Here is a 23,110-nt window from a genome sequence, read left to right on the forward strand (position 1 = left end):
GTTGAAAACCCCTGCTACTCAGTCTCATATTGCATGGTTTTGTTTTTCTGTTCTAACTTACTACTACCAACTTCCCTGACACTGACCTCCTGTTTCAGAGGCAGCAGAATATTTTTTATGTTGAAAGCTGTAGAAAACTATCCCAAGGTTACTATATGCCATAGAGAAATTTTTAAATGTTCAAATGTCTCATTGTTTTAAAAATGAGTGGAGAAAACAAAAATTTATTTAGTTTTATATGCTCATTGGAAAAGCATATACACACACCCAGTATACCAGGCTCATCTTATAATTTTCCTTCTCTACTTCTGGAGTCAGTCATTTCTCCAAGCAGCCCTGATCTTTTGATTGGACAATGGTATTTGAAGATCAAAAATAGTTGCTTAGTTGGTCATTGTTCCTAGGTCTCAGTGGTCAGAGCTAGGAAAAAAATAAAGTAGGGAAAAATATGTACCATGGGTTCACATGGATGGTTCCAATTCAAATTCAGTGCTACATGATCTCTACTTAATCTCTTATTTTTTCTCTTTCCTTTTAGAGAATTCTGACACCAGGAATGATAGAATATCAAGTAATTATTCATTTGTTTTATCTCAATATATATACAACAGCCTCAGAACAATAATCTCAACATGGCCATTAACAATATGGTTAAACAGTTTACTGGTAATGTGTGTATGTGTGTTTTGCCCATTCTTTTTGTTTTTAAGAAATCTCAGTAGGGATAGATTTTTAAAATTACTGTTTTAAGGACACTTGCAAAACGATTCCTTTTTTGTGTGTGATTATGCCACCAACACATACACACTTTTCAACCTTGAAGTTCAGTTGTTTCATTTCATTTTCAGTGTTTAGGGATCATTTTTTAAATTTTGTTTTCTTTAATTATATGAAATATTAAGTTGGTTTTAAATGTTAAATCTACGAAGGAAGGTATTTTCAACAGGATTTTAATTCTATTCCTGTTCCCTCCTCTCTGTTCCTTCCCATCACCATAGGTTACCTGTTCCTGTTCTTTCCTTTTTTCATTTATCCTTTTATTTGTTCTTTTGATATAAGCACACACACATAAACACACATATATGTAACCCTCCCTTTCTTTAAATGCATGTAAACTATAATAATTTCTTAATACACATCGGTTTTATGTGAAATATTTTGTTTCTGTTATCTTCTAGCATGTACTTCCATTAAGCACTTAGTGAATGAACAAATGAGTGAGTGAGAGATATATGAATTGATGAATTATACTGACATTTTCAGTCTCTTCTTTCAGATGATTTGGTCAAAATGGGGAATGAGATAGTGGTTCCAAAGCAGAAGAAATCTGAAGAAATAACATGCCAACCTGGAAACACTCTCAGATGTGCTGGCACTATTTTACAGAACTCTGGGGAAGTCCAGATATATCAAGGAAGACTAGAAATATATACAGAAAAATAACCACAAAGAGATAGCGTAAGTGTGATGAATGTGGAATGAATTTTATTCAGAACTCGATCCTTTTTCAGCATCAGAGATCTACACTGGTGAGAAATCCTGTGAATGTCATACATATGGGAAAGCACTTACTGAGCATGCAGGCTTCATTGGAAATACGAGAATTCACACTGGAGTTAGACTCTACAAATGTGAAAAATATGAGAATGCTTTCAGTGTAAACCTGGGCTTAGTCATCATTCTTGAAAGACCCTAGAATAAATGTGACAAGGGTGGAAATGCCTTTGATCAGTGGTCAGCCCTTAACCAGCAACAAAGACTTCACACCAGAGAGAAATGTAACAAGTGTGGTAAAGCTTTCAGTCCGAAGACAGAACTTTTTCATTATCTCAGAATCCACATTGCAGAGAAACCTTTTCAGTGTGATCAGTGTGGGAAAGTTTTCACTGATACTTCTTAAATATCAGAAAATCCACTCGAGAGAAGTTAGGAAATCTTAAACAGCAGCATCTCATCTGACATTGAAAACTCACAAGTTGTTAGCATCTGAAATTGGCCAGGCAGAATTTCTTCATACCTTACCACTGGACCGACTTTGATGAAAATTGCTCCTTCATGATGTCTCAGAAAGTCCTGTTGGACTTAACACAGTAAGTCATCCACTGTTCCCTTAATAATCTGATCAAATAAGCTACATTATTTTAGTGATTCGTAGGGGGGCCTGTGAACCCATCAGTTCAGGTATCCAGATATTTTCCCAGTTGCTCCAAAGTACAGTTCTTAATAAAAGCTTAAACTGTTGTTTAATAATATTTTCTAGTCAAAACTTAAGTTGTGTGTAAAATACAGAGAGGAATGTTAGAATATTTTAAAGGTTGCTGTATTGATCATGGTTTGTCAAGTCAAAAAGCTTATTCAGTGGTAAGGGATATGGAAAAAAAATAGGGGGAACAAAGGTTAAAACATTGAGTAGATGGAAATACTAGTGGTCAATGAGAGGGAGGGATAAAGGGTATGGTATGTATGAATTTTTTCTTTTGATCTCTTTCTGGAGTGATGCAAATGTTCTAAAAATGATCATGGTGATAATTATACTAGATGTGATGATATTGTGAGCCGTTGATTGTACACCATGCATGAAACGTTTGTATGTTAAGAATGTTCATGTTTGTATGTTGTTTTGGTTTGATAATAAAAAAATATTTTAAAAATAAAAAAACTTAATTCAGCATCTTTTTAGCGACAGCACACTGAATCCTTGGGCTGTTCCTAGCAGTTTTGCTAGAGTGGAGCATGTGGTCCCCTAGCCAAGAAATCAAGGAAATGTCTTTTTTTTTTTAATGTGTCAATTTACATTAGAAAAACTTAGAGATACCCAAGGTAGTCTTCAGAGGAGGGGGTGGCAAACTCAGATGTCCAGAGGCCAGGCAGGTAATCTCAATGTGTGAAGCAGTCTTAGAGTCAAAAATAAGAACCACAAACAACAAAAATCCATTTGCATTGCATTAAAGATTGAAGAAAATTGCCAGAATCTTCCTTATTGACTTTGAATTCTGCAGAATGATCAATTTAATGGTTCACTTTGGCCTCCATATATACTGATCTTTTCATGCTTTTATATATTAGTATATAGTATATACTATATTATATACTTTTATATATTAGTAAGTATAGTATATTTTAAGGAAAAGCCAGTAAGTTAGACAGCTGAATCGTTTAAGTCATCAGCTAACATTTGAACCATCATTAATTTTCATACTGGTCATTAAATTATGACTTCTGTAACCATATAATTAGTGTTTCACAACTAGACATCAGTTGTAGCACAGAGGATCTTTAGAAGTATATGAAATGAAAAGTATGCTTCATTGCCATTATTAGGATGTTATTAGGTATCAGGAGCGCAAGAGAATAGGGATCATGATGTAAGTCATGATGAGTATGAGGCTAATTTGTCCTCAACAAACATAACCAAAGAGCATATTTTTTCATTAAAAACAGATTGCCTCTTGTTTCTCTCCAGTCCTCTGTCCTCAAAGTACATTGATGCCACAGTATCAAATTTGTAAAGGCCAGGACATAATCTGATGATCATATTCATAAACCTTTCAGTTCATCAATTATAATGTATAGCTCTATACTAACTCAAAATAAAACAAAACTCATTATCACATCCAAGTTGAAACCAATTTAAAATATGGGTAATATATGGATAAAAAAATATGTGATGAGTAGTTTTAAGTAGATAAACCTGATTGTGCCTCTATGGGGAACTTTGCAATGAAGAAGCCTATACTGAATTCTGTTTAAATGGCTATTACTGTCTTTCACGTAGAGGATATTGGGGCAAAAAGTGACACACTGAATGGAGTAGGAACAGCCATGGATTGGTGGTTGTTGGGGCTAGGAGGTTTATTGCACTATTCTGTTTACTTTTGTATATATTTCACAATTACCCATAATAAAAAAAAATCCTTCAACGGTTATGAAGTACTGATTATGCACTAGGTTCTGCGGATGTTTAGTGTCAGGTGGGGATAGAATCAGAAGACATCTATAGTACATTTTATTATTTTGAAAAAACTATAAATACCAAAATCTTTCCAACCCTCTTTTATATTTCAAAACAATCATTGCTACACTATTCACTATCACCTACATTCTAAGAATACCTATCAATATGTTTGCATCTGGGGAAATGACTGATGCAAATTAAAAAAGGAAGCATGGCCATAGGTTTACAATCAAATTCACTCTAAACAGCCTTCTGCTTCTCTGTTCTTCTAACTCTTGAAAGCTTTGAGAGTGGAGATCAAACTTCAAAATCTTTTGCCTTAAGAGAGGAACATAAGGTGAGAGGTGTTGGATGATTTACTTCTCAAGACCTCTGCACTTAATGAAAAGAGGAGGTTCTTAGCCCAGTTCCAGATCTAAACTGCTATGATAATTTTTATACATTCATCACAACTTACTCAGAATCAGCTTTCAAAGGACAACTTCTGCTTATGTCACACAGATATTGCTACCATTTTATCTGCTTTAGAAATACAAAAATTAATTTCTCGTATCAATCCTCTGAGGTAGGTACCAGCAGTTCATAAAACTAATGAGCAAACTCTCTAAGGCACAAAGAGATTAAATAACTTGCCCAAGGTCACTCACCTTAAGTGGCGATTCCTGGATTCTGAACTGGGAATTTTGAATTGCCCATTCTCCAGAAAATGGTGAAAAAAATGAGTCCCTTTACAAGCACATTTCTCCAGAGATTTGAATTGCTTTCTTCAATTTTAGCTTAAATTACGGCATCTTACCTCCTACTACTATCTCTCCTTATGAACAGTTAGTTTTATATGTGGGGTTCAGAGAACTGTTCACTTGCAGCATTCATCAAGATTCTTAGAAAAAGGACCCAAAAATGAGCTTGAGTTTCATTTCCACTTGGAAGTCAGGTTGTTATCCAAGACTTGCCCCATGTCTATTGTTCTCTGATGGTGAAATTTTGACATTGGCAAAGTATGGAGAGAGATCCTTCTGTCTTCTGTGCCCATATGTCTTGCAAGTTGGTCTGGATGAAGTGGCTGGGAGGAGGGAAAAAGAGGTCCTTGAGGAATCTATCCTAGGCTGTCTTTTATCGCTACACAGTTCATGAGCTATCTCTATCAGTTTAAAATTCCTGAGAAGTGGATGATTCCAGAATCTGTATTTGTAGCCCAGTTCTCTCCTAGGAGTCCCAGACCCACAAGTCCCATCAACAAATAGCAACATCTACAGTGTGACCCCTCTTAGGATCTCACACTAGACATGACCAAAATGCTCTCGTCAATGTCTTCTCAAAACACTGCTTCTCAGTATTCCTCTCTTGGTGAAGAATCGCCATCTACTGATTATACCAGGCTGCCTTTTTTTTTTTTTTAATTTTTAAATTTAAAAAGCTATATTACAAGAAAGAAACACAAATATTCTTTACATGATCATTCCATTCTACATATATAATCAGTAATTCACAATATCATCACATCGTTGCATATTCATCATCATGATCAATTCTTAGAACATTTGCATCAATTCAAAAAGAAAAGTAAAACAGAAAAAAATTATACATACCGTACCCCTTACCCCTCCCTTTCATTGATCACTAGCATTTCAAACTAAATTTATTTTAACATTTGTTCCCTCTATTATTTATTTTTAATCCATATGTTCTACTTATCTGTTGACAAGGTAGATAAAAGGAGCATCAGACACAAGGTTTTCACAATCACACAGTCACATTGTGAAAGCTATATCATTGTACAATCATCAAGATACGTGGCTACTGGAACACAGCTCTACATTTTCGGGCAGGTCCCTCCAGCCTCTCCATTACATCTTGGATAACAAGGTGATATCTATTTAATGTGTAAGAATAACCTCCAGGATAACCTCTTGAATTTGTTTGGAATCTCTCAGCCATTGACACTTTGTCTCATTTCACTCTTCCCCCTTTTGGTCAAGAAGGTTTTCTCAATCCCTTGGTGCTGGGTCTCAGCTCATTCTAGGATTTCTGTCCCACATTGCCAGGAAGGTCCACACCCCTGGGAGTCCTGTCCCACATAGACAGGGGGAGGGTGGAGAGTTTGCTTGTTGTGTTGGCTGGAAAGAGAGGCCACATCTGAGCAACAAAAGAGGGCCTCTTGGGGGTGACTCTTAGGCATAAGTTTAAGTAGGCTTGACCTATCCTTTGTGGGGTTAAGTTTCATATGAACAAACCCCAAGACTGGGAGCTCAGCCTATAGCTTTGGTTGTCCACACTGCTTGTGAGAATATCAAGAATTCAACTTGGGGAAGTTGAGTTTTCCCCCATTCTTACCATTCCCCGAAGGGGACTTTGCAAATGCTTTTCCACTCACTGATCAAATCACTCTGGAATCAGGGCATCACCTGGACAAACCAACAAAATTTCATGTCCTATACAAAGTTCCATGTACTTAAGGTGTTCAACCAACTATCTACGTAATTTATATTAGGAAATGCACCAGTCAAAATATAAATTTTGTACCATATAAACATTTTTTACTTTAGTCTCACACATAAGTTGAGATTTAAAAATATTAATTACCATCTATTTTCAGCACCCTATAGTAATGACATTCCTTTGTTCTTCTCATGCAAAAACAGTTTTTAAATTTGTACATTTGGTCATTATCTTTATACACTCTAGGCATTCCTAGATTATACCATCTCAATCTTTATTGTCTATCTTTCTTTCTGATTTCATTTATGCCCCCAGCCCTCCTCCCTCTATCATTCTCACATGCAGCTTCATTCAGTGTTTTAACATAATTGTATTACAGTTAGGAAGTATTGTGCTGTCCATTTCTGAATTTTTGTATTCAGTCCTGTTTCACAATCTGTATCCCTTCAGCTCCAGTTACCCAATATCTTACCCTATTTCTATCTCCTGATGGTCTCTGTTACCAATGAAATATTCCAAGTTTATTGGAATAATTGGAATAATTATGTCAGTTCATATCAGTGAGACCATACAGTATTTGTCCTTTTGTTTTTGGCTAATCTCACTCAGCAGAATGTCCTTAAGGTCCATCCATGTTGTTACATACTTCATAACTTTATTGTCTTACAGCTGCATAATATTCCATCGTAGGTATATGCCACAGTTTGTATAGCCACCCATCTGTTGATGGACTTTTTCGCTGTTTCCAGTTCTTGGTAATTGTAAATAATGCTGCTATAAACATTGATGTGCAAATGTCCATTTGTGTCCTTGCCCTCATGTCCTTTGAGTAGAGACAGCATATAGATGGGTCCTGTTTTTTAATCCATTCTTGCAGTCTATGTCTTTTGATTGGGGAGTTTAATCCATTAATATTTAGTGTTATTACTGCATGGGTAGTACTTTGTTCTACCATTTTGCCTTTTGGATTTTAGATGTCATATCTAATTTTCCTTCTTTTTACCTTTACTCATAGTCTTCCTTTCTACACTCTTCTCCACACCTCTCTGTTCTGTCTTTTTGTATCTGTCTCTAGTGCTCCCTTTAGTATTTCTTGCAGAGCTAGTCTCTTGGTCACAATTTCTCTCAGTGTTTTTTTGTCTGAAAGTGTTTTAATTTCTCCCTCAAATTTGAAGGACAATTTTGCTGGATCTAGAATTCTTGGTTGGCAGTTTTTCTCTTTTAATAATTTAAATATATCATCCCACTGTCTTCTCGCCTTCATAGTTTCTTCTGAGAAATCTACGCATAATCTTATTGCACTTCCCTTGTATGTGATGGATTGCTTTTCTCTTGCTGCTTTCAAGATTCTCTCTTTTTCTTTGACCTCTGACATTCTGATTAGTAAATGGCTTGGAGTACGTCTATTTGGATCTATTCTCTTTGGGGTACGCTGCACTTCTTGGATCTGTAGTTTTAAGTCTTTCATAAGGGTTGGGAAATTTTCAGTGATAATTTCCTCCATTAGTTTTTCTCCTCCTTTTCCCTTCTTTTCTCCTTCTGGGACACCCACAACACGTATATTCGTGTGCTTCATATTGTCATTCAATTCCCTGAGTCCTTGCTCATATCTTTCCATTTTTCCCTATATTTTCTTTTTCTTGTCAGATTTCAGATGTTCCGTCCCCCAGTTCACTAATCCTATGTTCTGCCTCTCGAAATCTACCATTGTAGGTTTCCTTTTCTTTTTTCATCTCTTCTACTGTGCCTTTCATTCTATAAATTCTGTGATTTGTTTTTTCAGACTTTCAGTTTCTTCTTTTTGGTCATTCCTTGCCTTCTTTATATCCTCCCTCAATTCATTGATTTGGTTTTTGATGAGGTTTTCCATGTCTGTTCGTATATTCTGAATTAATTGTTTCAGCTCCTGTATGTCATTTGAATTGTTGGTTTGTTCCTTTGGGCCATATCTTCAATTTTCCTAATGTGATTTGTTATTTTTTGCTGGCATCCAGGCATTTAATTACCATAATTATTTTATTCTGGAGATTGCTTTCACTTCTTTTACCTAGGGTTTTCTTGCTGGATGAATTTGTTGTCTATCTGTTCTTCGACATTTAGTTCAGCTTTTTCTGGACCTCTAGCTTAGGTTTTGTTTAATAGAGGAGAATTTTTCAGTTCTTGTTTTCTTGTTTCTTGCCCTGCTTGTATGGTGCCTTCCCCCCTCTCCCCACCCTTAAGAGGGTCTACTTAGGTATTATAGACCCCAGCAAGATTTTCCCACACCAAACTGGCCTCCTATCAGTAGGAAAGAGTCATCTGTGTCGGTTTTCCCTGAGGGTAAGACCCAGCAGGTTGAAAGACTTTCTTGTGAAGTCTCTGGGCTCTGTTTTTCTTATCCTGCCCAGTATGTGGTGCCTGTCTGCCTGCAGGTCTGTTCTAGTTTGCTAGCTGCTGGAATGCAATATACCAGAAATGGAATGGCTTTTAACAAGGGGAATTTAATAAGTTGCAAGTTTACAGTTCTAAGGCCTAGAAAATGTCCCGATTAAAACAAGTCTAAAGAAATGTCCAATCAAAGGCATCTAGGGAAAGATACCTTGGTTCAAGAAGGCCGATGAAGTTCAGGGTTTCTCTCTCAAGTGAGAAGGCACGCGGCGAACACAGTCAGGGCTTCTCTCTCAGCTGGAAGGGCACATGGCGAACACAGCGTCATCTGCTAGATTTCTCTCCTGGCTTCCTGTTTCATGAAGCTCCCCGGGAGGCGTTTTCCTTCTTCATCTCCAAAGGTCGCTGGCTGGTGGACTCTCTGCTTCATGGTGCTGCAGCATTCTCTGCTCTCTCTGAGTCTCTGAATCTCTGAATGTTTCCTCTTTTATAGGACTTCAGAAACTAATCAAGACCCACTCAGATGGGTGGAGACATGTCATCCCCTAATCCAGTTTAACAACCGTTCTTAACTAAATCTCATCAACCAGGGAGATGATCCCATCACAGTCCCAAATACACAGCATTGAATAGAGACTATTCTACCTTTAAGAAATGGGATTTATATTAAAACATGACTTTTCTTAGGGGGCATACTTCCTTTCAAACCAGCACAAGGTCCCACCAGCATAAGATGATGCAGCCCCTTTAACTTTGGCAGACTCGCCCTGCTGTGGACGTGGTGGAGACAGAGGAGAGGTTGTAGGCTGGTTTTAATGGCTTCAAATTACCAAGCCCTGGTGTCTGAATTCCTTGAGGGAGGGATTCCACCCGAGTTGGGCTTCACCCCTCCCCTGGGGAAGGCACAGACTCCAGAGAAGCCCTCAAATGAGCTTGTTTCTGCCTATGCCTGGGGCAGTTGCCGCCTGAGAAGCCCTGCTGCTGTAATCAAAGGCAGTCAAGCTTGTAGAAACACAGCCACAAAAACCTCTGTTTCCTTTTTTTTAATTTTTCCATCCGACAGCCCTGCCCCCTTGGCGCCGGGGCAAAAATGAGCGACCTCCGCTTTGACCAGGTTCACCCGAGCTGGGGGCCTATTTTTAGGAGTCAGAATTTGTTAATTAATTCCACAATTGGCGTTTGGTTGGGCTCAGCCCCTGCTCCTGGTAAAGTCTCTTTCCTTTCCCCTTTGGGAAGCAGCCTGTGGGGGAGGGGCACCGGTCGCTGTGGCTTGGGGAACTCATGGTTCTGGGGGGGCTTGCAGTCAGTCCATCTGGTCCAGACTGGGGTATGCTGTGTGTCCAGTCACTGATATGGCCCCAGGAGCTGTTCTGCACTGTTTCTGGTTATTTAGTAGTTATCCTAGAGTGTCTTGTTCTTTGCAACCCACATAATTACCAAGACTGATCCATTTTCCCTCCTATTTTTCAATTCCACTTACCCATATTTAGCATACTCTTTATCAGAATTTTTTTTTTTTACTTCATTTACTGCAATAGTAACCCAATTGGTCTCCCTATCACTAGCTCTCCAGGCTTTAACATCTTTTTTGGCTTTCCCTGGACTGCAGTAAATGTTTAGCTCCTTGACATGGCTTTGAAGAACCTTCTGGTTCTTGTCTTGCTTATCCCTCTGACCTTACATCTTACCACTTTCCACAAACTACATACCTCCAGCATGCCCTTTCAAGGGTTTGATCCTCTAATTACCTGCTTCTCCACCTGAATTATTTCTATACTTTCTTTACAACTCAACCCAAGGGTCACCTCTTCCAAGCAGTCTCTAGAATGCCTAATTCCTTTTGCTCACCCCTTCTCAGTACCCTTCTCAGGTTCTACCAGTGCCACTTCCAGATTTAAAATGCATCATACTGCTTGATTGTAGTATTTGTCTCCTTCAAAAAAAAGTAGTTCCTTGAAGTTTAGTATGGCCATTCATCCCTACTCCTAATACCTTGCCAACATACAGCAAATGTTCCTCTCAGTTTTGTGGAATGAGTAAATGATTGAATCCAGTAATGTTGCTTTCTGTAGAAACAGAGCTCGAAGGATATTAAGGAATGATGAGAAAAAAAGAAAGGAAGAAAGAAAGAAAGACATAGACGGGCTCAGGGGGTCTGAAGCTTGAGTTTACTTCAGACAGACTCCAGACAATTTTATTCTCAACCAGATCCTAGTTATATACCACAGGATGTCAATAGATATGCAGGCATTTCCTGAGGGAGCAAGATTCTTATCTCACAGTGTTCTTCATACTTAACATAACTGGGGTAAACATTCTCTTCCTCCCAGACTGCTCTACATAACAATCGCCACAGTTTACCGCTGCCATCCCGAGGCCAGCAGCTTGCAAAAAATTCTGTAGGTCTTGCTTTAAACTCTTGGCTTCTACACTGTAACATAGTTCTCTGAAGTTAAGTGACTTAGAAAAGCTCATACAGTGGTTAACAGTCCTCTATAAAATTATTTTGAGTAAAAATCATGAAATGAAACAGGAAAAGAATGCAGACAGTGAAAATATTAAAATATTACAGTACAAAGGAATAAAGTAATGGTTTTATTGTTTTTAAATTACATTCATGTGTTTTTGAAAAAACCTACATATTAATCTATCACTAAAATGAATAATATTACAGTTTCCATTTTCAAGCTTTAGATTTGAAATATTTAATACAGCAGCTCTTGGTGTTTTTCTGCCTCAAGGCCAGCCTGAGATTTCCTGGCTAAAGGCTTGGAGCTCTGCTGTTGACATCTATAGACACAGTGTCCAAGAAAGGAGCACTTCTGTGAGTGTCAGGCAGAGAACTGACTGCTTCAGAGACTGTTATGAATTAGGCATGAGCCTGCAACTCATAGCTTGACTCTGGAAAGGGAGTCTGGGGAATCAGGGCTGCAGGTCAGCAGGGGCAGCTGGCTGGTTGTCAGAGAAGAAGGAGAGTCCTCTGATAGAGATGGACACCTGCAGCTCAGGAGGAAGAGTGGCCTGTCCTCAGATTGGTCTGTTCTGAAGTTTGAAAGTGGCTGTTTTTTTGTGTGCTAATGACTTTATTCATGAATCTTTCATGGAACTCAAAATAGCAAAGAACATGAAAAAATTTCAGATTAATATATATCAACCAAATACATCAGAGAATACATCTATTTTTCACATAACTAACAAAAATGCCTTAATGCACATACAAGAATATAAATACGTTCCATTTTGTGGAACTTCAAGATAGTGGAGATTTCAGTATTCATCAGAAAAGCTCAGGTTACGTTGTAAAATACAATTCAAAGAGCTGAGACTCAGCATTAGGGGAATGAGAAAACCTCGACCAAAAGGGGGAAGAGTGAAATGAGACAAAATAAAGTGTCAATGGCTGAGAGATTCCAAACAGTCCAGAGGTTATCCTGGAGGTTGCATTATGCATTAAATAGATTTCACCTTGTTAGTAAAGATGTAGTGGAGAGGCTGGAGGGAACTGCCTGAAATTGTGAGCTGTGCTCCAGTAGCCATGTTTCTTGAAGATGACTGTATAATGATATAGCTTTCACAGTGTGACTGTGTGGTTGTGAAAACCTTGTGTCTGATGCTCCTTTTATCTACCTTATCAACAGACAAGTAAAACATATGGAATAAAGATAAATAATAGGGGGAACAAATGTTAAAACAAATTTAGAGTGAAATGCTGGTGATCGGTGAGGGAGAGGGGTGAGGGTATGGTATGTATGAATTTTTTCTATTTTCGTTTTATTTCTTTGTCTGAATAGATGCAAATGTTCCAAGAAATGACCATGATGATGAATATGCAACTATGTGATGATATTGTGAATTACTGATTATATATCTAGAATGATCAAAAGTTAAAAAAAATATATAATTCAAAGGAAATTAAAATGTAACTGATAAAATAACCATGTCATGGCTAATCTTGAAAGTGCTACTTTCACACTGAAAAAGACAATTAATAAAGATTTAAAAATTTTAATTGCTGAACCATCATTCTGAATGTGTTAAAAATTTTGCTTCAGTATTCACTATTTCATCACATTCATATGTTCCCAATATGAGGCCATAAACACTATTTTGCAATGAAATATTTTAGTTCAAAGATTATTTCCTGGAAGTTAAAAATAACTACATCGGATGGTGCGATGGTGGCGCAGTGGCAGAATTCTCACTTGCCATGCTGGAGACCTGATAACCAACACATAGCAGGACTGCATAACTCCTCAGGGACTCAGAGGATGTGGGACAAGAATATGTGATAAATCTAAAACAGCTGTGGAGAACAAAGTTCAAACTAGACATAAATCTTGTGAAACAAGAAAGTACAGACAAAATTATAGCATCTCCTATATGAAGCTGCAGAAGGCAGCCCAAACATAACTGCTAGTAAACTGGGTCTTCAGCACCAAGCAACGAAGAGGTGAAATTCATGAGTTCAGGAGATTCCAGGAATCGAACTTCCAATGGTATAACCTTTTCATGGAAAGTTGGCAAACCTATAAGCAGGCACTTTATAGGATTGCTGGGCCGTACAACCTGCTCATCCTGAAGGTGCTTGGTAAGGCTAAACAACTCAGAAAATATCAGTTCTTCAGAAAAAAATGTGGCAACAACAATACTATTGTTTTGGCCTAAACTTGGAATCAGAATTCCTCCTAATGACTTTTCAATTGCTTCATTAAGAGTTTTTAAAATTTCACCATTACAGAAAGGAGAACACTTTACTTTTGACAGTTTCTTTCTCTCTAAAACATGCTATAAGTAGCATTCAAGATTGGACGCTGTCCCTTCTAAGAGAACTTTGCCAGGATGATATTCACCATAATAGTCTACAGCCCAACCATTTTTTAAAAATGCTTTTATTGTATAATATAACATACATACAAAGCAAAGAAAGAAAAAGGCAATAGTTTTCAAAGCACTCTTCAACAAGTAAATCCAGCTTTTTAGTAGTTTGCAGGATATTTATTCTTTCATTTGTGGTATCTGCTGACCTTCTTTCATAGTGATTTATTTATATTTATTTTATTTATTTATGAAACATAACCACATACAAACACAAACAGAAAAAGATTCATACATATCATTCCCCTTACCCCTCCCTTTCATTGATCACTAGCATTTCAATCTACTAAATTTTTTTAACATTTGTTCCCCCTATTATTTATTTATTTTTAATCCATATGTTTTACTCATCTGTCGATAAGGTACATAAAAGGAGCATCAGACACAAGGTTTTTACAATCACACAGTTACATTGTGAAAGCTTTATTATTATAATCATCTTCAAGAAACATGGCTATTGGGGCACAACTCTACATTTTCAGGCAGTTCCCCTCCAACCTCTCCATTACACCTTAACCAAATAGCTGATATCTACTTAATGTGTAAGAATAACCTCCAGGATAGCCTAACCATTTAAAAATATATATTTCTATTGACAAATCTTCACACACATACAGTCCATACATGGTGTGCAATCAGCTCACAATATCATCACATAGTTGTGTATTTATCACCATGATCATTTTTACAGCATTTGCATCACTCCAGAAAAGGATTAAAAAGAAAAAATTAAAATCTCGTATATGTCATACCCCTTACCCCTACCTCTCATTGACTACTAGTATTTCAATCCACCCAGTTTATTTTCCCCCTTATTCCACCCCACTATTTATTTATTGCCCTTCATTTTGCCCTTATTTTTTTTTTACTCATCTGTCCATATCCTGAATGAAGGGAGCTTCAACCACTTCTTCACTTTTGTGAAAACAGGATTTTCACAATCACACAGTCACACTGTAAAAGCTATAGAGTTATACATTCATCTTCAAGAATCAAGGCTACTGGAACACAGCTCAACAGTTTCAGGTCCTTTCTTCCAGTCACTCCAAGACACCATAAACTAAAAAAAGGTATCTATACAATGCATAAGAATAACCTCCAAGATAACCTCTCGACTCTGAAATCTCTCAGCCACTAACACTTCATTTTGTCTCATTTCTTTCTTCTCCTTTATGGTCAAAAAGGTTTTCTCAATGCCATGATGCTGGGACCCAACTCATCCCAGGGAGTCCTCTTTGATGTTGCCAGAAGATTTCCACCCCTAGGAGTCATGTCCCACGTGGTGGGGAGAGCAGTGAATTATCTGCCAAGTTGGCTTAGAGAGAGAGGCCACATCTGAGCAACAAAAGAGGTTCTCTGGGGGTGACTCTTAGGCATAATTATAAATCAGTTTAGCTTCTACTTTGCAGGACTATTTCATAGTGGTGAACCCCAAGATCAAGAGCTCAAGAATATCAGGAATTAGAGATGTTCCAAGATGGTAGCTTAGTGAGGTGTGGAATTTAATTCATCCTCCATAGTAGCCAGTAAATAGCCAGTAATAATACAGAACAACTGCTGGGACCATATCAGTTGCCAGACACACAGCGTACATGAATCTTGACAAGCTAGACAAGCTGAGATCCCACCCAGACTCCCCCGAGCTGTGGAGGCTGGTGCCCGTCCCATGCAGCCTGGTTCCCAGAGGGGAAAGGAAAGAGACTTTACTAACAGCGAGGCTTAGCTCAACCAAGCTCCAGCTGTGGAATTAATTAACAAATTCTGACCACTGAAAATAGGCCCTCAGCTCAGGTAAACCTCAAGTTAAGAGCTTAAAGTTACTAGTTCTTGCCCCAACACAGAGGGGACAGGGTTGATGGAAAAAATAAAATAAAATAAAAACAAAAACAGATGTTTTCTTGGATTCAACAGCACAAAATACTTGAAAAGGGCTGGACCCTAGAAAAAAAGAGGGGGATATAGGACCTAGAGATACATAGACAACATACCAACTTAAGCTCTTTTTTTTATGAAGCAATTTATTTCTCATTTATTTCTTGCCATAAATAACTAAGATATGTCATGTAAATACTTTTTATTGGAATCACCATGGAAACAATAAAGGATGAAAATCATTATTTCATTACTTCTCACTTACCTTCAACACTTTAAAATATGTTCACTTTTTTTTAAAAAAACATAACAACATACAAACATGAACATTCTTACCATAAGATCATTCCATTCTTGGTATATAATCAATAACTCACAATATTACATAGTTGTATATTCATCACCATGATCATTTCTGAGAACATTTGCATCAATTAAGAAAACGACTCATATATATCATACTCCTTACCCCTTCCTCTCATTGATTGCTAGTATTTCCATCTACCCAATATATTTTAGCCTTTGTTTCCCCTATTCTTTTTTCTATACCCTTATCACTCCCTTTCATTGATCACTAGCATTTCAATCTACTAAATTCATTTTAACATTTGTTCCCCTATTATTTGTTTTTAATCCGTATGTTTTACTCATCTGTCCATATTGTAGATAAAAGGAACATCAGACGCAGGTTTTCATAATCACGCAGTCACAATGAAAAAGCTGTATCATTATGCAATCATCTTCAGGAAGCATGGCTACTGGAACACAGGTCTACATTTTCAGGCAGTTCCCTCCAGCCTCCCCAATATTACATAACTAAAAAGGTGATATCTATATAATGAATAAGAATAACCTCCAGGATAACCTCTTGACTCTGTTTGAAATCTCTCAGCCATTGACACTTTATATAGTCTCATTTCTCTCTTCCCCCTTTTGGTCTCAAAGGTTTTCTCAATCCCTTGAAGCTGAGTCCTAGGTTATTCTAGGATTTCTGTCCCATGTCGTCAGGGAGGTTACACTCCTGAGAGCCATGTCCCACATAGAGAGGGGGAGGGCAAGTTTGCTTGCCGTGCTGGCTGAGAGAGGGAGGTCAAAACTGAGTGAGAAGAGAGCTTCTCTAGGGTATCTTTTTAGGCTTAATTTTAAGTAGGCTTAGCCTATCCTTTGCAGGGATAAGTTTCATAGGAACAAACGCCAAGATTGAGGGCTCAGCCTGTTGCTTTAGTTGTCCCCACTGCTTGTGAGAATACCAGGAATTCTCCACATGGGGAAGTTGAATTTTCTCCCTTTCTCGCCATTCCCCCCCAAGGGACTTTGAAAATACTTTTTTATTCACTGTTTAAATCACTCTGGGATTTATCAAAGCATCACTCTGGACAAAGCTACAAAATCTCATGCCCTTCTCAAGGTTCCATGTACTTTTGGTGTTCAGTTAAACTGTCCACATAGTTATGTTAGGAAATGCACTAGTCAAATTATAAATTTTGTACCAAATAAACATTTTTTGCTTTAGTCTCACACAGAAGTTAAAGTTTTAAAATATGAATTACCAACTATTTTCAACACTGCAATATTGACATTTCTTTGTTCTTCTTCATGCAAAAATGTTTTAATTTGTACATTTAGTCACTATCATTGTACACTCTAGGCATTCCTAGATTATGCCATCTCTGTCTTTATCATCTATATTCCCTTCTAATTTCATCTGTACCCCCAGCCCTCCTCCATCTATTATTCTCACATTCAGCTTCATTCAGTGTGTAATCCAGTTGATAGTATTGTGCTATCCATTTCTGAATTTTTACAATCAGTCCTGTTGCACAATCTGTATCCCTTCAGCTCCAATGACCCAATATCTACACTATTTCTAACTCTTGATGGTCTCTGTTCTTAGCTGAAATTCCCCAAGTTTATTCATTAATGTTAGTTCATATTAGTGAGACCCATATAGTATTTGTCTTTTTGTTTCTGACTAATCTCACTCAGTATAATGTCCTCAAGGTCCATCCATGTTGTTACATACTTTATAACTTTATTCTGTCTTACATCTGCATAATATTCCATCATATGTATATACCACAGCTTGTTTAGCCACTAGTCTGTTGATGGACATCTGAGATTTCCATCTCCTGGAAATTGTAAATAATACTGCTATAACCATTGCCAACTTAAGCCCTTGATTAACAAACCCAAGGAAGGGAGTCCTGCTCTGAAAAGGATTTTTTATTTGCTGTATTTCTATTGCTTAACTGCTCATTAGATACAAGGGAAAGGCATCTCAGGCTTGAACTGCCCAGGCAGGGGCAGAAGTAAGCTTGTCTGAGAGACAAAGAGTCTGGTCAGAGGTGAAAGGAGGTAATTCCCTGGAGGCTGTGCCTTACTCAGGCGAGGAGTGGGGCCCAGTTCAGGTGGAATCCCTCCCTCAAGAAATTCAGACCCCAGGGATTGGAACACTGAAGCAATTAAAGCCAGTCTACAACCTCTCCTCTGTATCAACCATGCCCTCAGCAAGGAAAGTCTACTGAAGTTAAAAGTGCCACATCAGTTTATGCTGGTGGGGCCCACAGGCAGACAAGCACCACATACTGGGCAGGATAGGAAAAACAGAGTCCAGAGGCTTCACAGGAAGTCTGTCCACCTGCTGGGTCTCACCCTCAGAGGTGACTCTTTCCTCCTGAGATGAAGCAAGTCTGGCCTGGGAAAATTTGACTGAGGTCTATAATATCTAAGTAGACCCTCCTAAGGAAAAAAAGAGGCTCCATTCAGGCAGGATAAGAAACAAGAAAACAAGAACTGAAAAATTCTGATCCATTAAAACCTATGCTAGAGGTCTAGAATAAGCTGAAATGAATGTCAAAGAACAGACAGAGAACAAAGTCATCCAGCAAGAAAATCCTAGGTAAAAAATAGAGAAAATAACCTCCAGAATAAACTAAATAAGGAAATTAAATGCCTAGACATCGCAAAAAATAATGAGTTATACTAGGAAAATTGAAGGTATGGCCTAGTCAAGAGAACAAACCAACAATTCAAGTGAGATGCAGGAGTTGAAACAACTAATTCAGGATGTTCAAAAAGACATGGAAAATCTCATCAAAAATCAAGTCAATGAATTGAGGGAAGATAAAAAGAAGGTGATGGGTGAGCAAAAAGAAGAAATTGCAAGTCTGGAAAAACAAATCACAGAATTCATGGGAATGAAAGGCACAGTAGAAGAGACGGGGAAAAAAAAGAAAACCTACAATGTTAGCTTTCAAAAGGCAGAAGAAAGGATTAGTGAACTGGAGGACAGGACATCTGAAATCTGACAAGCAAAAGACAATACAGGGAAGAGAATGGAAAAATATGAGCAGGGACTCAGGGAACTGAATGACAACATGAAGCGCATGAGTATTTGTGTTGTGGGTGTCTGAGAAGGAGAATGAAGGGAAAAGGAGGAGAAAGACTAATGAAGAAAATTATCACTGAAAATTTCCTACCTCTTATGAAAGACTTAAAATTACAGATCCAAAAAGCGCAGCACACCCCAAACAGAACAGATCCAAATAGACATACTCAAAGACACTTACTAATCAGTATGTCAGATGTCAAAGAGAAAGAGAAAATTGTGAAAGCAGTAAGAGAAAAGCAATCCATCAGATATAAAAGAAGCCCAATAAGATTATGTGTAGATTTCTCAGCAGAAACTATGGAGGTGAGAAGACAGTGGTATGATATATTTAAGATTCTAAAAGGGAAAAACTACCAACCCAGAATTCTATATCCAGCAAAATTGTCCTTCAAAAATGAGGGGAAACTAAAATATTTTCAGGCAAAAAATCACTGTGAATTTGTGACCAGTCTGCAAGAAATACTAAAGGGAGCACTAGAATAGATAGGAAAAGACAGGAGAGAGAAGTATGGAGAAGAGTGTAGAAATGAAGACAATCAGTAAGGTAAAAAGAGGGGAAAAAATTAGATCTGACATATAGAATTCAAAAGGCAAAATGGTAGAAGAAAGTACTTCCCTTGCAGTAATAACACTAAATGTAAATGGCCTAAACTCCCCAATTAAATGACAGAGACTGGCAGAATGGCAGAATGGATTTTAAAAACAGGACCCATCTATATGCTGTCTACAGGAAACGCATTTGAGACCTAAGGACAAACAGGTTGAAAGTGAAAGTTGGGAAAAGATATTTCATGCAGACAACAATCAGAAAAGAGCAGGAGTAGCTATATTAATATACAGCAAATTAGACTTCAAATGTAAAACAATTAAAAGAGACAAAGAAGGACACTATGTATCAATAAAAGGAACAATTCAACAAGAAGACATAACAATCATAAATATTTATGCACCGAGCCAGAGTGCTCCAAAATACATGAGGCAAACACTGAAAACACTGAAAAGAGAAATAGACACATTTACAATAAAAGTTGCAGACTTCAATACTCCATTCTTACAAATGGACAGAACATCTAGACAAAGGATCAATAAACAGAAAATCTGAATAATACAGTGAATGAACTAGACTTAACAGATATCTATAGAACATTATACTCCACAACAGCAGGATACACATTTTTCGCAGTGCTCATGGATCATTCTCAAGGATAGGCCATATTTTAGATGACAAAGCAAGTCTCAATAAATTTTAAAATCATGCAAACCACATTCTTGGATCACAAAGGAATGAAGGTGAAAATCAGTAACAGGCAAGTGGGCCAGAAAATTCACAAATATATGGAGGCTTAACAACACACTCTTAAACAACCAATGGGTCAAGGAAGAGATTACAAGAAAAATCAGTAAATATCTTGAGGCAAATGAAAATGAAAACATAACATATCAAAATTTATGGGATGCAGCAAAGGTAGTGCTAAGAGGGAAATTTATTGCCCTAAATGCCTATATCAAAAAAGAGGAAAGAGGAAAAATCGAGGAATTAACTATTCACTTGGAAGAACAAGAGAAAGAACAGCAAACTAACCCCAAAGCAAGCAAAAGGAAAGAAATAATGAAGATTAGAGCAGAAATAAATGAATTTGAGAACATGAAAACAATTGAGAAAATCAACAAAACCAGAAGTTGGGTCTATGATTGTTCTAGTTTGCTAGCTGCCAGAATGCAACACACCAGAGATGTATTGGTTTTTAATAAAAGGGGATTTATTTCATTAGTTCTTCAGCGGAAAGGCAACTAACCTTTAACTGAGGTTCTTTCTTACGTGGGAAGGCACAGGGTGATCTCTGCTGGCATTCTCTATAGGCCTCTGGGTTCCCACAACTTTCCCTGGGGTGATTCCTTTCTGTATTTCCAAAGGCTTGGGCTGAGTTGTAAGTGCTGAGATGACATATGCTGACCTGCTTTGGCTGTGCTACATTGAGCTCCCTCATTTGAGCACCAGCCAATTAAGTCAAACATCATTCATTGCAGCAGGCATGCCTCCTAGCCAACTGCAGATGTAATCAGCAACAGATGAATGATGTCCACAGCAACAGAACTAGACACATTCACCTGGCTTTTGACACCTGAACCTAACTACCACATGAGAAAATCAATAAAATTGATAGACCCCTTAGCAAGGTTGACAAAAAAAGAACAGAGAGGATGTAAATAAATAAAACCAGAAATGGAAGAGGAGACATAACTATTGACACCGTAGAAATAAAGGGGGTAATTAGAGGATACTATGAACAACTTTATGCTAATAAACTAGACAACATAGATGAAATGGACAATTTCCTATAAAGGCATGAACAACCAACATTGACTCTAGAAGAAACAGATGACCTCAACAAACCAATCACAAGAAAAGAAACTGAATCAGTCATCAAGAAACTTCCAAAAAAGAAAAGTCCAGGACCACATGGCTTCACAACTGAATTCTACCAAGCATTCAAGAAATAATAAGTACCAATTCTGCTCAAATTCTTCAAAAAAATTGAAAAGGAGGGAAGGCTACTTAACTTATTCTATGAAGCCAACATCACCTTCATACCAAAGGCACTACAAGAAAAGGAAATTACAGAACAATCTCTCTAATGAACACAGATGCATAAATCCTCAACAAAATGCTTGCAAATCGAATCCAGCAGCACATTAAAATTATTATACACCATAACCAAATTGGATTCATCCCAGGTATGCAAGGATAGTTCAACAAAGAAAATCGATTAATGTAATACACCATATCAAGAAATCAAAGCAGAAAAACCACATGATCATCTCAATAGATGCAGAAAAGGCATTTGACAAAATTCAGTATGCTTTCTTGTTGAAAACACTTCAAACGATAGGAATAGAAATTTCCTCAACATGATAAAGAGAATATATGAAAAACCTACAGCTAACATCATCCTCAATGGGGAAAAACTGAAAGCTTTCCCCCCAAAATCAGGACCAAGAGAAGGATGTCCACTGTCACCACTGTTATTCAACATTGTGTTGGAAGTTCTAGCCAGAGCAATTAGACAAGAAAAAGAAATATGAGGCATCCAATTTGTTAAGGAAGAAGTAAAACTCTCACTGTTTGCAGATATGATACTATAAATCAAAACCCCCCAAAAATCCACAGCAAAACTACTAGAGCTAATAAATGAGTACAGCAAAGTGGCAGGTTACAAGATCAATACTCAAAAACCTGTAGTGTTTCTATACAGTAGTAATGTGGAATCAGAGGGGGAAATCAAGAAAAAAATTCCATTTACAATTGTAACCAAAAGAATAAAACATTTAGGGGCAGGCTATGGTGGCTCAGTGGCAGAGTACTTACCTGTCATGCCGGAGACCAGGGTTCGATTTCCAGTGCCTGTCCATGTAAAATAAATAAATTAATTAAATATTTAGGAATAAATTTAACTAAGGATACAAAAGACCTATACAAGAAAAACTATAAGAAATTGCTAAAAGAAATCACATAAGACCTAAATAAATGGAAGGGCATACCGAGTTCATGAACTGGAAGACTAAACATAGTTAAGATGTCAATTCTACCTAAATTCATTTATAGCTTCAATGCACTACCAATTAAGATCCCAAAAACTTAATTTACAGAAATACAAAAATCAATAACCAAATTTATCTGAAGGAAAGGGTGCCCCAAATAGCTAAAAAATATCTTGAGAAAGAAAAATGATACCTCACACTACCTGACTTAAAGGCATATTACAAAGCTACAGTGGTCCACACAGCATGGTGCTAGCATAAAGATAGATATACTGACCAATAGACTCGAATAGAGTGGTCAGATAAAGATGCGCTCATCTATGGAAAAGTGATCTTTGATAAGGCAGTCAAGCAGCTCACCTGGGACAGAACTATCTCTTCAATAAATGGTGCTTGGGGAACTCCATATTCACATGCAAAAGAATGAAAGAGGATCCATATCTACCACCCTATACAAAAATTAAATCAAAATGGATCAAAGACCTAAACATTAGAGCCAAGACTATAAAACCTTTAGAAGAAAATGTAGGGAAATATCTTATAAATCTTGTAATAGGAGGCAGTTTTCTAGATCTTGTACCCAAAGCAAGAGCATTGAAGAAAGAAATAGATAAATGGGAACTCCTCAAAATTAAATATTTTGTGCTTGAAAGAACTTTTTTTCAAGAAGG

General features: G+C 37.4%; 1 protein-coding gene and 1 long non-coding RNA gene across 2 annotated transcripts in view; one reads left to right on the forward strand and one right to left on the reverse strand.

Moving 5' to 3' along the window:
• Window positions 1-1,981: 1,981 nt before the first annotated feature.
• Window positions 1,982-23,110, forward strand: part of ZSCAN12 (zinc finger and SCAN domain containing 12) — a 53,073-nt gene continuing 31,944 nt past the window's right edge. The window contains exon 1 of the mRNA XM_077162930.1: window positions 1,982-2,090. The gene's annotated coding sequence lies outside the window, so the exon portion shown is untranslated. The remainder of the gene's footprint in view (window positions 2,091-23,110) is intronic.
• Window positions 4,142-23,110, reverse strand: part of LOC143685220 (uncharacterized) — a 37,731-nt gene continuing 18,762 nt past the window's right edge. Inside the window, exons 3-4 of the long non-coding RNA XR_013176472.1 lie at window positions 22,267-22,302; window positions 4,142-5,018 (exon numbers count right to left, since the gene is read on the reverse strand). This is a non-coding gene — a long non-coding RNA (uncharacterized LOC143685220). The remainder of the gene's footprint in view (window positions 5,019-22,266; window positions 22,303-23,110) is intronic.

The sequence above is a fragment of the Tamandua tetradactyla genome, chromosome 5 (assembly GCF_023851605.1).
Source record: "Tamandua tetradactyla isolate mTamTet1 chromosome 5, mTamTet1.pri, whole genome shotgun sequence".
Taxonomy (NCBI): Eukaryota; Metazoa; Chordata; class Mammalia; order Pilosa; family Myrmecophagidae; genus Tamandua; species Tamandua tetradactyla.